Source organism: Melanostigma gelatinosum (assembly GCF_949748355.1).
Source record: "Melanostigma gelatinosum genome assembly, chromosome: 13".
NCBI classification, from domain to species: Eukaryota; Metazoa; Chordata; class Actinopteri; order Perciformes; family Zoarcidae; genus Melanostigma; species Melanostigma gelatinosum.
In genome coordinates this window covers 4,926,344-4,942,729 of record NC_136646.1, presented here as the reverse complement: position 1 = coordinate 4,942,729, position 16,386 = coordinate 4,926,344, and the positions used below count along the sequence as shown (strand labels likewise).

Here is a 16,386-nt window from a genome sequence, read left to right as displayed (position 1 = left end):
TGCACGTCGGGGTGCCGGCGGGACTCCGGCCTGCGCGGCCGAGAACGTCCGCGACCGTCGGACGCCGCGAGGACTCTGGTTGATGCTGTCATTCAGTTCCGTGACCGTCAGACACTGCATGCAGGTTCAGAGCATGGCCCCAATATACTTTTATTTAAGTCCATATGCGATACATGTTCCTACCACATTTCATACATCTAGGTCAAACGTACTGCGAGGGCTGCTTCGTTGAAATTTTGTAGGGGGCGCTATTGAGCCGATTTGCCACTCTGAACCAATAAAATCATATTATACAACTACATTTTGGGCTTTAAATGTGTATGCCAAGTTTGCTTATGTTTCGAGCATTTTTAGCCTGTCAAAATGACCTTCGTTGTTAACGGCGAAGACTGCATCGCCACGGCAACGGCGTTCGACGAAACATCAAAAGCTTCATGATCTGGCATTATGAACTTCTTGTATTTGTGTGGAAGAAATTTGATATTGATTTGATTTACCTACTAAGAGAAACAAGCCAAAGTATAAAGACTTTAACTTCCTGTTACCAGTAGGTGGCGCTATGACTATGATTCAAAATTGGCCTGGATATGTCTTCAGGCCTGGAGTCTAATCAAACACGTGAAATCTGGCAAAGATCTGATGATGTGGAGTCGAGTTACATCAGTTTATTCGTTCATGGCGAAGGATCGAAATTCGCCGAGCCGCCACGTCGCCGCCCTTCAGTAACTTCTTACAATCTTCACAACGAAGCATTATCAAGGTCTTAAGGCTTGTTTGACAACATTTGAGAGGGATCTGATTAATCTGTGAGGAGCAGGATGTCAGAGTACGCAGCGTACAACTTCCGGTTGCCACTAGGTGGCGCTATCACTATGATTCTAAATGATCATATAGATGTGTTCCGGGTCAGGATGTTATGACATATGAGAGATTTTGAGCAGATTCGACAATGTACGGCCGAGTTACAACAACTTCCTGTTTCGTGGCGAATGGTGTTTCTTTGACGCCACGCCACGGCCACATAGTTCGATAACTTTTTGATCTTTGAGTAACTTTTCACTGCCAAGGTCTCAAGAGCAGACTAGCCGAATCTGAAGTCAATCGGGTCAAATCTCTGGGAGGAGTTCGTTAAAGTATGACGCCTTGAAACGGTCAAAAAACGTCATAAAAGTAAAAATGGCCGACTTCCTGTTTGGTTTAGAGAAAACGTCCAAGAGGATTTGTTGTGCGTCTCATCACGTTCCACATACCTACCAACTTTCATACAGCTGGGTGAAACCTGATGTCGGGGCTACTCAATAGGGGGCGCTAGCGAGCCAATATTTCATACCGCAGCTGGACACCCCAATCAGACTGCAATTTTCGCAAATTCTGGCTTGCGTGCCAAATTTCACAAACTTCCCAATATCCCAAGCACCTCCTTTTTGCGACGAAACACATAAAATAATAAGAATAATAATAATAATAAACATAGCGGTTTCAATAGGTCCTCCGCTCCGACTACGTCGGTGCTCGGGCCCTAATTAAAGCTGCGAGCAGCGATGGGCGGGCCCTCGCAATATGCACGTCGGGGTGCCGGCGGGACTCCGGCCTGCGCGGCCGAGAACGTCCGCGACCGTCGGACGGCGCGAGGACTCTGGCTGATGCTGCCATTTAGTTCTGTGACCGTCAGACACTGCATGCAGGTTTAGAGCATGGCCCCAATATACTTTTATTTAAGTCCATATGTGATACATGTTCCCACCAAATTTCATACATCTAGGTCAAACGTACTGCGAGGGCTCCTTCGTCGAAATTTTGTAGGGGGCGCTATTGAGCCGATTTGCCACTCTGAACCAATAAAATCATATTCCCTAACTACATTTCGTCCTTGTAATCTACTTGCCAAGTTTGCTTATGTTTCGAGCATTTTTAGCCTGTCAAAATGACCTTCGTTGTTAACGGCGAAGACTGCATCGCCACGGCAACGGCGTTCGACGAAACATCAAAAACTTCATGATCTGGCATTATGAACTTCTTGTATTTGTGTGGAACAAATTTGATATTGATTTGATTTACCTACTGAGAGAAACAAGCCAAAGTATCAAGACTTTAACTTCCTGTTACCAGTAGGTGGCGCTATGACTATGATTCAAAATTGGCCTGCAGATGTCTTCAGGCCTGGAGTCTAATCAAGCATGTGAAATCTGGTAAAGATCTGATGATGTGGAGTCGAGATACATCAGTTTATTCGTTCATGGCGAAGGATCGAAATTCGCCGAGCCGCCACGTCGCCGCCCTTCAGTAACTTCTTACAATCTTCACAACGAAGCATTATCAAGGTCTTAAGGCTTGTTTGACAACATTTGAGAGGGATCTGATTAATCTGTGAGGAGCAGGATGTCAAAGTACGCAGCGTACAACTTCCGGTTGCCACTAGGTGGCGCTATCACTATGATTCTAAATTATCATATAGATGTGTTCCGGGTCAGGATGTTATGACATATGAGAGATTTGGAGCAGATTCGACAATGTACGGCCAAGTTACAACAACTTCCTGTTTCGTGGCGAATGGTGTTTCTTTGACGCCACGCCACGGCCACATAGTTCGATAACTTTTTGATCTTTGAGTAACTTTTCACTGCCAAGGTCTCAAGAGCAGACTCGCCGAATCTGAAGTCAATCGGGTCAAATCTCTGGGAGGAGTTCGTTAAAGTATGACGCCTTGAAACGGTCAAAAAACGTCATAAAAGCAAAAATGGCCGACTTCCTGTTTGGTTTAGAGAAAACGGCCAAGAGGATTTTTTGTGCGTCTCATCACGTTCCACATACCTACCAAATTTCATACAGCTGGGTGAATCCTGATGTTGGGGCTACTCAATAGGGGGCGCTAGCGAGCCAATATTTCATACCGCAGCTGGACACCCCAATCAGACTGCAATTTTCGCAAATTCTGGCTTGCGTGCCAAATTTTACAGACTTCCCAATATCCCAAGCACCTCCTTTTTGCCATCAAACTGGTAAAATAATAATAAGAATAATAATAATAATTAAAGCTGCGAGCAGCGATGGGCGGGCCCTCGCAATATGCACGTCGGGGTGCATGCACGTCGGGGTGCCGGCGGGACTCTGGCCTGCGCGGCCGAGAACGTCCGCGACCGTCGGACGGCGCGAGGACTCTGGCTGATGCTGTCATTCAGTTCCGTGACCATCAGACACTGCATGCAGGTTCAGAGCATGGCACCAAGAGACTTTTATTTAAGTCCATATGTGATACATGTTCCCACCAAATTTCATACATCTACTTGTGAACCCTTCAGATGAGTTGGTGCAGCCAGTGTAGATCAGAGATGCTGTCGATTCATTCTGGCTGGGGAGGGAGACGCCACAATGACACCATCTTCATGAGGTTGCGCACAGGAAAGCAGCCTGGCCAGAGACCCGTGGATTCCAGCTCTGTCTTCATCCAGATCCTCTGCTGCTGTGAACAGGTCCACTGGCTGACTTCATGCTCGTAGCCAGGGAGCTGTGGAGGAGGACGGGTGGGGACAGCTAACGTCCTGGGTGATGGCTCACCTAGTCAGACAAGAATAAACGGAGCAAATTAGTACGATTCTGGTTGCGTCTTGATTTAATCTTTTGACATGAAAAACCTTCTAATACTAACTTTGATCTCTCTGTGCTGGTGACAGTTGAGCGGGCTCTGCAGACGTCTCAGGAGAAATCAGGGGGGCCTCTGACACTATCGAGAATATTAAACATGTAATCATTATTATTGACAGTAGGATGAAGCAAGGATGTAACATGACAGCTACACTGTAGTCTGTGAAACTCAGCAAGCTGGACACTGGAGTGCTGCAGTTTTGATGAATACTACATGAAGTATATTTTTAAGATGCAAATACAGGTCAAATAACACACACCAGGGACTGTGATAGTCGCCTCTGTTGCTCTGTCGCTACGTCACCTATCTCAGCCGTATCCAATGACAGACTGTTTCTCACATTAATATATAAAGAATATACTTCATTCATACACGTGTGTTTGTCTTTCAATGGGTTAATATTCAGTGTGTGTCATTGTTATGTAACCTAGGCAGGTGAAGCAACATGGCACACTTCAAACACATGCATTCAGGTGTTAGTAACACAGCAGTTTCATACATACATATTGTTTATTTTTATCCAAATAAGAAAACAAAGAGTGATACGTACCCTCATCATGACTGGTATCAATTCATAGTCACGAGGACAACAAGCAGAACACCTAAACATGAGACAGAACGGTTCAAGTCATGCTTCATGTGGGATAAGAAGTCATGGTCCCATGGTTGTCGGTTGATGGCAGAACGTTTTTGGTGAAAAACCTCTTTCTGTTCCCACATTTTTTTAACAGTGATGAAGAAGGTCTACACATCTTGTACTTCAGTAAACAAATATGTATTAATACCACCACATGGTGTAAATACTCTAAGTAAAATTCCTGCATTCAAATCTTACTTACTCACAGTGGTGTATAAAGTACTCAAAAGCTATACTTGAGTAAAAGTAAAGATACCTTACTGGAAAACTACTCCAGTAAAAGTAAAATGTCACCTATTAGAATACTACTTGAGTAAAAGTCTTAAAGTATCTGATATTTATTGTACTTAAGTACAAAAGTACTTAAGTATCAAAAGTAATTTTCTGATATTAAATGTACATCATAACCTGTTCATTGGAAGTAAAAGTACAAGTAAATGCTGTTAATAAAAAAGCAAAGGGTCATAATTGTGAGAATTATGAAGTGTATTCTTTTAAGCGCTGCGGCATCATGACCAAGGACATGGAGCTGTGTTGAACATAATTGGGTTGGCTGTGATCCATTCAGGAGCAACAATGTTCAACATAATATATTGTACATCAGTATACTTTTGCATCTACTATGAACTTATCATCATAATTCTCCGAAAAGCAATATGACACTATGAAGGAGTTGTAACAGTGCGTTTATAAGTCTGCTCATTAGACTAGAGGATGTAGAGGACCAATGCATAATATTATGTTCAGCAAAACATATCCACTTGATGCATCAGGTCAGTGTTTAGAGAAAGGACACCTGCCTGAGTTTTGATGAACACTACATGAAGTATATTTTTAAGATGCAAATACAGGTCAAATAACACACACCAGGGACTGTGACAGTCGCCTCTGTTGCTGGACGACCCGCTCCTTCTGGCAGCAGACACGTGAGCTCCTGAGGAACAGGCACTGGTCTCCTTACAGTTACAGCGGCGGCTGCAAGGAGAGAAGGATCACAAAACATAATCAATGGTTTATAACAGATATGAGCACAGTGAATATGACAGATGTGTTTAAATGTTGGATGTATTTACCATCTACTTGTGAAACCTTCAGATGAGTTGGTGCAGCCAGTGTAGATCAGAGATGCTGTGGATTCATTCTGGCTGGGGAGGGAGACGCCACAATGACACCATCTTCATGAGGTTGCGCACAGGAAAGGAGCCTGGCCAGAGACCCGTGGATTCCAGCTCTGTCTTCATCCAGATCCTCTGCTGCTGTGAACAGGTCCACTGGCTGACTTCATGCTCGTAGCCAGGGAAATCAGGGGGGCCTCTGACACTATCGAGAATATTAAACATGTAATCATTATTATTGACAGTAGGATGAAGCAAGGATGTAACATGACAGCTACACTGTAGTCTGTGAAACTCAGCAAGCTGGACACTGGAGTGCTGCAGTTTTGATGAATACTACATGAAGTATATTTTTAAGATGCAAATACAGGTCAAATAACACACACCAGGGACTGTGACAGTCGCCTCTGTTGCTGTGTCGCTACGTCACCTATCTCAGCCGTATCCAATGACAGACTGTTTCTCACATTAATATATAAAGAATATACTTCATTCATACACGTGTGTATTAATACCACCACATGGTGTAAATACTCTTTAAGTAAAATTCCTGCATTCAAATCTTACTTACTCAAAGTCTGACTTAAGTAAAAGTACAAAAAAGCATGTGTTCATCACTTTAATGACGTTATATAGTGCTGGTAGTTTCATCTGAAATAACACATAATTTATTAGTTGAGTATATGTTGTCTGATATCCTTAATCTGCCAAGTAACTAATGCTGTCAAACACACGTGGAGCAGTTAATGTACATAACTATGAACTACATGCATTAATGACGATACGTGACGTGATACAACGGATACTGCGTGTTTATTTCACGGTAACGTGATTCACATGAAGCACTGTGTCCGGTCACAGCTGCTTGTTCTTTAGTTCCCCACTGAGGGACTAATAAAGGATTATCTTATCTTATCTTATCTTAAGTGTCCGTAAAGTAACGTCCAGAGTAACGTTATATCGCACGTTAACGGGCCGCTGGTCAGCCTTCATTATATTCAGCGACGTACAGCAGTAAACGTTAAATCATATTTAAATGCACGCTCGTGTTTACATGATTTCGGCCGCAAAAACACAACAAAGTCGGACATGAATGAACAATAAAACTGAAAGAACCGACGAACTTTATCTTCATAGCTTTCACGTGAATGTCAGACAGCACCCAGACTAATTATCATGACATTTTAATTCATTATTATTCATCTTAATGACTACTTACCGTCGTGTATGTAGCGTGCACACAGCCAAGACTTTCACAACATCCGGTCTTCTTCTTCTTCTTCTTTAAATTTGATTGGCGGGTCGCAACCAACTTGTATAGGTGCATACCGCCACCTACTGTACCGGAGTGTCCAGTTTCAGGGTAACCTTTTCTTCACTGTTTTCCAACTAAATCCTATGGTCTAATCCCGTTTCTTTAAGAAATCGCAACAGTGCTCTTCAGCACTCTCGCCATTCTCCGTCCACTACCAGAACAAACATCCGGTCTGTCTCCGGAGAAAGTCTTTCACCCGCAGAACGGCACCACAGCGCTGCTGGTGGCCAAATATATATTATATCCATACTGGTTGAACGCGGGGATATTTTCTTTTGCTGCAGATACTAATTGATGATAGATATTGTTAGAGGTATTGTAAACAGCGGTTAATACATCTGTCATATCTGTTATATATTAATGTGAAAAACGTTTCGTTCAAACGTCTGGATTTATTCAGGATTGTCAGCAACACTATTTGACCGATTACATTTGAACTTAGCATCTGTCATAATTTATTGTGTCATTTTCACTAAACAAAGATTGGCCATATGTCACAAAGATGTCTCCTTGTTATATACAGTGTATACTTGTGAGTTATAAGGCAAGGTGTTGCTGGTATAATGTGAATATAATATAACTGTTATTAAAGCACCAGATTGTGTTTGCAAAGTGATAGAAGTGTAACTGAAGATATGTGGCGTAACTGTTTCGTTTTGTTGTTGTACTTAATGTTTTGAGTGCATTTACTGTCAGTGTTTGTCATGTAATTAGCTGTCGAGATAATAGCCCAAAGTTGAGCTAAGTGGCTAACCTGGCTAGCAAGCCTGTATTATTTGTTTGAAACGAATAATAGCTTTGGCGCCATCATGTGGCGCCAAAGCTATATACTGTAAAATGACTTCACACCACGTTGTTCACTGAAGCGTCAAGCTTTTTAGAATTTGTAATCACTCAAATGTTTAGGTTCTCTATTATGCATACATATTGTGGCAGTAGTTGGCTGTTGTGTGAAGTACAACAGATACAGAAAGTTTGCCCCTTGACGATTTGTTTCCTAATTGTACAAGACAAGACCAAATACAATATGAAAGTGGCACATCAGCAAGTGAGTCAAGGTTGGAAAGCTCTTTATTGTCAAAAAAAGGGACAATGTTTAAAAAAGTATAAAAGTGTGTGTGTGTGCATGTTTTCAGATTGTAGGTGCCATTTCTGCTGCAGCTGTAGGTGGAGTCTGTGATTCAGGTGGAGTCTCAGGTGTCGGTGGAGTCTCTGCTTCCTGTGCTGAAACAGCTTCTAGCAAAGCCACCATCTCTTCATCATGGGTATCTGAGAAGCATAAGTAAACAGTGTCAAATATGTTTACTGCGTGTAGGATTAGTATCAAGTGTATATAACAGAAGTTTGTAATTATGGAATGACAATCATGAATAGCAGGTACGATAATTACCATCTAGAAAGTCCTTTAATTCAGCGGCTCTTAAAGCCGCTTTGTTCTGCTCATCCAGTTGATATTTAAGTTTTGTGCATTCCTGGGTTGCCTTTTCCAGCTCTCTGCGCAGGTATTGCACTTGTTTGTCATGTTTGGATTGCTCTTTTGCCCGATTGACCATGTGTGTAGTGACATCACTACATGTCTTCAGGCATGTACTGTACAGTTTATGTCTGGTGACTGAAGTATCTCCACAGCTATACTGTAAGGAAATAGAGCAAACACTGCAAAATGTAAGTAAATGACATCAATGTGATAGAAGGTATCTTTAATAATTATGTTCTAAGTAAGAATAGTTGAACTTACGGTAAGAAGTTGACAGGCCTGTATGAGTGCTTTGATTTCCGGGTCATCTGTTGTTTGGAATTTAGACGGGGATGAAAATGCCATTGCTGTGAAACACAAGAAAAGGTTTATTCAATATCAGAATCAGAACTGCTGCACAAACGAACAGATAACAGGACTATAATCCAGTGAGCGTAATGCAGCCTTTATTTTAGTGAAATGAGAGTTCACTCAAATAAAAAACCATGAAATTATTTATAATCCATCCAGTTAAATGTCAAAACGGAGAATAATAATTGATGTATACAGTCTTTATTTTAACTGTAAGTGAGGCGAATTCTCCTGCTGTAAGTTGGTGTTACTATCTAACAGAGAAGGCAGTTAATATCTAAAAGAGAAGAAGCTTACCAAGTAAAGTTGATTTCGTGGAGATGTTGGTCGAATAGCTGTCTGGGCTCATCTGTGCTGTGTGACAATTTGAGACATCTTTTATAGCTGGAACCACGCCCCCTTTACGTCACGTATCAGCAGGTCACTGGTATCAGTAGATTGGAAATCCATTGGTAAAGCTATTTGTCAGTGAACGAGGACAATGTGTTGCTGAAGCTATGCGTAATTGCAATCATGGTACATTCAGGCCTGGACAATACGAATTCAAATGAAGCGGTTGCTATGCAAACGACAGTAATTGTCTTGGAATCAGAATGGTGGTTTGGGGTCATAGTCCGTAGATCAGCAGATGATGTCAAACCGGTTTGGTCAAGCTACTGAGCAATGAGGATCATGTGTTCTTGCAGCTTGAGATGAGCCGGTTTCAGGAGATCTGACATATTGTCAAGCTGGACATCTGTAAATAAAACAAGTATTAAAAAACATATTGACTACATGAGACAGAACAGTTCAAGTCATGCTTCATGTGGGATAAGAATGTTTTTGGTGAAAAGCCTCTTTCTGTTCTCGGAGCCTGTTGTCTGGCTGTTTGATGATGCAGAAACAGCTGTTAAACATAAACAAAAAACATAGCATGTACACTGAATAGAACACACGATTAACCGTTCAGCAAACCGGCTGAACTGTAACTGATTTTAAATCTTCAGGTGGTATAAATGAAAGACATCAAATGTTTACTCTCAGCTCTGCACATGTGGCTTTGAAGGAGATACTCAGCATCCCTCTCTCCAGCGCTTCATCTTCATCCATCACTGAGATGCAAACAGATGAGAATTAGAACGTCATTAAATTAATATCTTCTTGCACTTCTTGTATAATGTAATAAACATTATTTTAACAGTGATGGAGAAAGTCTACACATCTTGTACTTCAGTAAACAAATATGTATTAATACCACCACATGGTGTAAATACTCTTTAAGTAAAATTCCTGCATTCAAATCTTACTTACTCAAAGTCTGACTTAAGTAAAAGTACAAAAAAGCATGTGTTCATCACTTTAATGACGTTATATACTGCTGGTAGTTTCATCTGAAATAACACAATTTATTAGTTGAGTATATGTTGTCTGATATCCTTAATCTGCCAAGTAACTAGTGTTTTAGAAGCAAAACCAAGTCTGAATGTTCTTTCTGGAATGCCTGCATTTTGTTGGCAACGCTCCTATGCGTAATTGCAATCATGGTACATTCAGGCCTGGACAATACGAATTCAAATGAAGCGGTTGCTATGCAAACGACAGTAATTGTCTTGGAATCAGAATGGTGGTTTGGGGTCATAGTCCGTAGATCAGCAGATGATGTCAAACCGGTTTGGTCAAGCTACTGAGCAATGAGGATCATGTGTTCTTGCAGCTTGAGATGAGCCGGTTTCAGGAGATCTGACATATTGTCAAGCTGGACATCTGTAAATAAAACAAGTATTAAAAAACATATTGACTACATGAGACAGAACGGTTCAAGTCATGCTTCATGTGGGATAAGAATGTTTTTGGTGAAAAGCCTCTTTCTGTTCTCGGAGCCTGTTGTCTGGCTGTTTGATGATGCAGAAACAGCTGTTAAACATAAACAAAAAACATAGCATGTACACTGAATAGAACACACGATTAACCGTTCAGCAAACCGGCTGAACTGTAACTGATTTTAAATCTTCAGGTGGTATAAATGAAAGACATCAAATGTTTACTCTCAGCTCTGCACATGTGGCTTTGAAGGAGATACTCAGCATCCCTCTCTCCAGCGCTTCATCTTCATCCATCACTGAGATGCAAACAGATGAGAATTAGAACGTCATTAAATTAATATCTTCTTGCACTTCTTGTATAATGTAATAAACATTATTTTAACAGTGATGGAGAAAGTCTACACATCTTGTACTTCAGTAAACAAATATGTATTAATACCACCACATGGTGTAAATACTCTTTAAGTAAAATTCCTGCATTCAAATCTTACTTACTCAAAGTCTGACTTAAGTAAAAGTACAAAAAAGCATGTGTTCATCACTTTAATGACGTTATATAGTGCTGGTAGTTTCATCTGAAATAACACATAATTTATTAGTTGAGTATATGTTGTCTGATATCCTTAATCTGCCAAGTAACTAATGCTGTCAAACACACGTGGAGCAGTTAATGTACATAACTATGAACTACATGCATTAATGACGATACGTGACGTGATACAACGGATACTGCGTGTTTATTTCACGGTAACGTGATTCACATGAAGCACTGTGTCCGGTCACAGCTGCTTGTTCTTTAGTTCCCCACTGAGGGACTAATAAAGGATTATCTTATCTTATCTTATCTTAAGTGTCCGTAAAGTAACGTCCAGAGTAACGTTATATCGCACGTTAACGGGCCGCTGGTCAGCCTTCATTATATTCAGCGACGTACAGCAGTAAACGTTAAATCATATTTAAATGCACGCTCGTGTTTACATGATTTCGGCCGCAAAAACACAACAAAGTCGGACATGAATGAACAATAAAACTGAAAGAACCGACGAACTTTATCTTCATAGCTTTCACGTGAATGTCAGACAGCACCCAGACTAATTATCATGACATTTTAATTCATTATTATTCATCTTAATGACTACTTACCGTCGTGTATGTAGCGTGCACACAGCCAAGACTTTCACAACATCCGGTCTTCTTCTTCTTCTTCTTTAAATTTGATTGGCGGGTCGCAACCAACTTGTATAGGTGCATACCGCCACCTACTGTACCGGAGTGTCCAGTTTCAGGGTAACCTTTTCTTCACTGTTTTCCAACTAAATCCTATGGTCTAATCCCGTTTCTTTAAGAAATCGCAACAGTGCTCTTCAGCACTCTCGCCATTCTCCGTCCACTACCAGAACAAACATCCGGTCTGTCTCCGGAGAAAGTCTTTCACCCGCAGAACGGCACCACAGCGCTGCTGGTGGCCAAATATATATTATATCCATACTGGTTGAACGCGGGGATATTTTCTTTTGCTGCAGATACTAATTGATGATAGATATTGTTAGAGGTATTGTAAACAGCGGTTAATACATCTGTCATATCTGTTATATATTAATGTGAAAAACGTTTCGTTCAAACGTCTGGATTTATTCAGGATTGTCAGCAACACTATTTGACCGATTACATTTGAACTTAGCATCTGTCATAATTTATTGTGTCATTTTCACTAAACAAAGATTGGCCATATGTCACAAAGATGTCTCCTTGTTATATACAGTGTATACTTGTGAGTTATAAGGCAAGGTGTTGCTGGTATAATGTGAATATAATATAACTGTTATTAAAGCACCAGATTGTGTTTGCAAAGTGATAGAAGTGTAACTGAAGATATGTGGCGTAACTGTTTCGTTTTGTTGTTGTACTTAATGTTTTGAGTGCATTTACTGTCAGTGTTTGTCATGTAATTAGCTGTCGAGATAATAGCCCAAAGTTGAGCTAAGTGGCTAACCTGGCTAGCAAGCCTGTATTATTTGTTTGAAACGAATAATAGCTTTGGCGCCATCATGTGGCGCCAAAGCTATATACTGTAAAATGACTTCACACCACGTTGTTCACTGAAGCGTCAAGCTTTTTAGAATTTGTAATCACTCAAATGTTTAGGTTCTCTATTATGCATACATATTGTGGCAGTAGTTGGCTGTTGTGTGAAGTACAACAGATACAGAAAGTTTGCCCCTTGACGATTTGTTTCCTAATTGTACAAGACAAGACCAAATACAATATGAAAGTGGCACATCAGCAAGTGAGTCAAGGTTGGAAAGCTCTTTATTGTCAAAAAAAGGGACAATGTTTAAAAAAGTATAAAAGTGTGTGTGTGTGCATGTTTTCAGATTGTAGGTGCCATTTCTGCTGCAGCTGTAGGTGGAGTCTGTGATTCAGGTGGAGTCTCAGGTGTCGGTGGAGTCTCTGCTTCCTGTGCTGAAACAGCTTCTAGCAAAGCCACCATCTCTTCATCATGGGTATCTGAGAAGCATAAGTAAACAGTGTCAAATATGTTTACTGCGTGTAGGATTAGTATCAAGTGTATATAACAGAAGTTTGTAATTATGGAATGACAATCATGAATAGCAGGTACGATAATTACCATCTAGAAAGTCCTTTAATTCAGCGGCTCTTAAAGCCGCTTTGTTCTGCTCATCCAGTTGATATTTAAGTTTTGTGCATTCCTGGGTTGCCTTTTCCAGCTCTCTGCGCAGGTATTGCACTTGTTTGTCATGTTTGGATTGCTCTTTTGCCCGATTGACCATGTGTGTAGTGACATCACTACATGTCTTCAGGCATGTACTGTACAGTTTATGTCTGGTGACTGAAGTATCTCCACAGCTATACTGTAAGGAAATAGAGCAAACACTGCAAAATGTAAGTAAATGACATCAATGTGATAGAAGGTATCTTTAATAATTATGTTCTAAGTAAGAATAGTTGAACTTACGGTAAGAAGTTGACAGGCCTGTATGAGTGCTTTGATTTCCGGGTCATCTGTTGTTTGGAATTTAGACGGGGATGAAAATGCCATTGCTGTGAAACACAAGAAAAGGTTTATTCAATATCAGAATCAGAACTGCTGCACAAACGAACAGATAACAGGACTATAATCCAGTGAGCGTAATGCAGCCTTTATTTTAGTGAAATGAGAGTTCACTCAAATAAAAAACCATGAAATTATTTATAATCCATCCAGTTAAATGTCAAAACGGAGAATAATAATTGATGTATACAGTCTTTATTTTAACTGTAAGTGAGGCGAATTCTCCTGCTGTAAGTTGGTGTTACTATCTAACAGAGAAGGCAGTTAATATCTAAAAGAGAAGAAGCTTACCAAGTAAAGTTGATTTCGTGGAGATGTTGGTCGAATAGCTGTCTGGGCTCATCTGTGCTGTGTGACAATTTGAGACATCTTTTATAGCTGGAACCACGCCCCCTTTACGTCACGTATCAGCAGGTCACTGGTATCAGTAGATTGGAAATCCATTGGTAAAGCTATTTGTCAGTGAACGAGGACAATGTGTTGCTGAAGCTATGCGTAATTGCAATCATGGTACATTCAGGCCTGGACAATACGAATTCAAATGAAGCGGTTGCTATGCAAACGACAGTAATTGTCTTGGAATCAGAATGGTGGTTTGGGGTCATAGTCCGTAGATCAGCAGATGATGTCAAACCGGTTTGGTCAAGCTACTGAGCAATGAGGATCATGTGTTCTTGCAGCTTGAGATGAGCCGGTTTCAGGAGATCTGACATATTGTCAAGCTGGACATCTGTAAATAAAACAAGTATTAAAAAACATATTGACTACATGAGACAGAACAGTTCAAGTCATGCTTCATGTGGGATAAGAATGTTTTTGGTGAAAAGCCTCTTTCTGTTCTCGGAGCCTGTTGTCTGGCTGTTTGATGATGCAGAAACAGCTGTTAAACATAAACAAAAAACATAGCATGTACACTGAATAGAACACACGATTAACCGTTCAGCAAACCGGCTGAACTGTAACTGATTTTAAATCTTCAGGTGGTATAAATGAAAGACATCAAATGTTTACTCTCAGCTCTGCACATGTGGCTTTGAAGGAGATACTCAGCATCCCTCTCTCCAGCGCTTCATCTTCATCCATCACTGAGATGCAAACAGATGAGAATTAGAACGTCATTAAATTAATATCTTCTTGCACTTCTTGTATAATGTAATAAACATTATTTTAACAGTGATGGAGAAAGTCTACACATCTTGTACTTCAGTAAACAAATATGTATTAATACCACCACATGGTGTAAATACTCTTTAAGTAAAATTCCTGCATTCAAATCTTACTTACTCAAAGTCTGACTTAAGTAAAAGTACAAAAAAGCATGTGTTCATCACTTTAATGACGTTATATACTGCTGGTAGTTTCATCTGAAATAACACAATTTATTAGTTGAGTATATGTTGTCTGATATCCTTAATCTGCCAAGTAACTAGTGTTTTAGAAGCAAAACCAAGTCTGAATGTTCTTTCTGGAATGCCTGCATTTTGTTGGCAACGCTCCTATGCGTAATTGCAATCATGGTACATTCAGGCCTGGACAATACGAATTCAAATGAAGCGGTTGCTATGCAAACGACAGTAATTGTCTTGGAATCAGAATGGTGGTTTGGGGTCATAGTCCGTAGATCAGCAGATGATGTCAAACCGGTTTGGTCAAGCTACTGAGCAATGAGGATCATGTGTTCTTGCAGCTTGAGATGAGCCGGTTTCAGGAGATCTGACATATTGTCAAGCTGGACATCTGTAAATAAAACAAGTATTAAAAAACATATTGACTACATGAGACAGAACGGTTCAAGTCATGCTTCATGTGGGATAAGAATGTTTTTGGTGAAAAGCCTCTTTCTGTTCTCGGAGCCTGTTGTCTGGCTGTTTGATGATGCAGAAACAGCTGTTAAACATAAACAAAAAACATAGCATGTACACTGAATAGAACACACGATTAACCGTTCAGCAAACCGGCTGAACTGTAACTGATTTTAAATCTTCAGGTGGTATAAATGAAAGACATCAAATGTTTACTCTCAGCTCTGCACATGTGGCTTTGAAGGAGATACTCAGCATCCCTCTCTCCAGCGCTTCATCTTCATCCATCACTGAGATGCAAACAGATGAGAATTAGAACGTCATTAAATTAATATCTTCTTGCACTTCTTGTATAATGTAATAAACATTATTTTAACAGTGATGGAGAAAGTCTACACATCTTGTACTTCAGTAAACAAATATGTATTAATACCACCACATGGTGTAAATACTCTTTAAGTAAAATTCCTGCATTCAAATCTTACTTACTCAAAGTCTGACTTAAGTAAAAGTACAAAAAAGCATGTGTTCATCACTTTAATGACGTTATATAGTGCTGGTAGTTTCATCTGAAATAACACGTAGAAATAACTGAAGAAACACGTAACGGAACGATGCTGACCTGACATGATGATCATAACATGATATTAATGGTATGGTAATAATATTTCGGTTTGCAATAATGGAATAAAGTTGTTACAAGTACCTCGTGTATTTCATGCGCATGCGTATTCCAGTTTTAACTGCCATTGTACTTCCTGTTTACGTCTGGGCAGGATGCATGAAGAGTCACGTGATATTTGTTTTCAGGCGTTGTATTCAGGACTGAGATAATTTCTCAAACAATGCTGAAACACCCTGAGATCGTGTTTGTGTTACAACTCCGTTTTGAAACCAAAACTTATTTCTGTGTATGTCGACTACAACTGCTCAAATCTGCGTGGGACAAACGTTTTGGTCAGACCTGTGACAAGAGTGTAGTAACGCCCCTTGTGGATATCGCCAAGAAGTCATTGGCAGAATAACGCTACGGTCATTGACGTCATTGATACGCCCACTTATTTTTTAGGATAAAATGCTTCACATGCTACGCAGGAATCGCTTTTTAGTTTCAACTAGAAGGCTCACTGTTCTGTTATCAGAAGACCACTGGATCACATCTTCAAGACCC

General features: G+C 40.3%; 2 long non-coding RNA genes across 4 annotated transcripts; both read right to left on the bottom strand.

Annotated features, from left to right (window-relative positions):
• Positions 1–7,801: 7,801 nt before the first annotated feature.
• Positions 7,802–10,862, bottom strand: LOC306787569. 2 transcript variants are annotated; one of them, XR_013772552.1, is made up of 5 exons: positions 9,556–10,862; positions 8,836–9,274; positions 8,449–8,534; positions 8,101–8,344; positions 7,802–7,979 (listed from the first exon to the last, which is right to left on the bottom strand). It is a non-coding gene; the product is annotated as an uncharacterized lncRNA (long non-coding RNA). The 2 variants fall into 2 exon arrangements; XR_013772551.1 differs by having other exon boundaries at positions 8,836–10,862.
• Positions 10,863–12,670: 1,808 nt separating this feature from the next.
• On the bottom strand, positions 12,671–15,774 carry LOC306787568. Of its 2 annotated transcripts, XR_013772550.1 has the most exons (5): positions 14,425–15,774; positions 13,705–14,143; positions 13,318–13,403; positions 12,970–13,213; positions 12,671–12,848 (listed from the first exon to the last, which is right to left on the bottom strand). It is a non-coding gene; the product is annotated as an uncharacterized lncRNA (long non-coding RNA). The 2 variants fall into 2 exon arrangements; XR_013772549.1 differs by having other exon boundaries at positions 13,705–15,774.
• Positions 15,775–16,386: the final 612 nt, after the last annotated feature.